The sequence below is a fragment of the Cynara cardunculus genome (assembly GCF_001531365.2).
Source record: "Cynara cardunculus var. scolymus isolate 2C chromosome LG 3, CcrdV1, whole genome shotgun sequence".
Classification (NCBI taxonomy): Eukaryota; Viridiplantae; Streptophyta; class Magnoliopsida; order Asterales; family Asteraceae; genus Cynara; species Cynara cardunculus.
Window position 1 is genome coordinate 8137028 of NC_037530.1, and position 1234 is coordinate 8138261.

Below are 1234 nucleotides of genomic sequence, written 5' to 3' on the forward strand. Positions count from 1 at the left end.
TTTTGGGGAACCAACTTTCACTTGATTTTTATTTTGGGGAACCAACTTTCACCTGATTCTTATTTTGGGGAACCAACTTTCAAAATCGTCATTTTAGGGAACCAACTTGGACTTGATTCATATTTTGGGGAATCAACTTTCAAAATCGTCATTTTGGGGAACCAACTTGCACCTGATTYCTATTTTGGRAAACCAACTTGCAAAATAATTATAGAAAAATAACTAAAATTCATTTCTTTTCAAAAATTAATGCAATAAAATATATTTTTCATTTCAAATCTCGTTTTTTTAAATTCAGATATCAAATTGAAGATTTTTCGAAAAAAATCCAAATTACCACGATAAAAATTGTTTTTTACTAATGCAATAAAAAATCAATTTAATAGAAAAAAATTAATTGATGCAACAAAAAATAAATATTAAATATCACATTCAAGATTTTTATATTAACCAATCTGTGTCAATATTAAAGTTTAAATCAAATTTGGCAAATCCAACCAAAAGTTTGATAGAGACCCTTAAATTATTTGTTACATGTTCAACAGATCAATTATGACTCTTAAATAAACAAAGAGTTCGATAGAGACCCCTAAATGACGATTTTAAAAGTTGGTTCCCCAAAATAGRAATCARGTGAAAGTTGGTTCCATTTTGGTGTAATTTTCCCATTTTTCTATAATTATTTTGCAAGTTGGTTCCCCAAAATAGGAATTAGGTGCAAGTTGGTTCCCCAAAATGGCGATTTTGAAAGTTGGTTCCCCAAAATAGGAATCAGGTGAAAGTTGGTTCCCCAAAATGACGATTTTGAAAGTTCGTTCCCCAAAATAGGAATCATGTGAAAGTTGGTTCCATTTTGATGCAATTTTCCCTAATTATTATCTTTATAAGAAAATTATATTATTAAACCAAATATAAATTACTTCGTCGTTGTATCTAAATTAAGTTATAATAAAAAATTGAATTAAAAAATTATACAATAAATGATGAATTTTAAATAGTTAATTTGATACGAATATCGATATATTTTTGTTATGCATAAAGTACTGTATATTGATGCATATTACTTAAAATTTAAGATTACAAGTAATTATGCATAAGTACAACTTATTAAAGCTCGATATTTGAATTCATATAAATAAATGTGGATAAACATAATCAAATAGATGATGAACATCTCATTTTAAAATATATAAAATCTAAAATATAATTAGAATAATTATCGAGTTCCAACAAA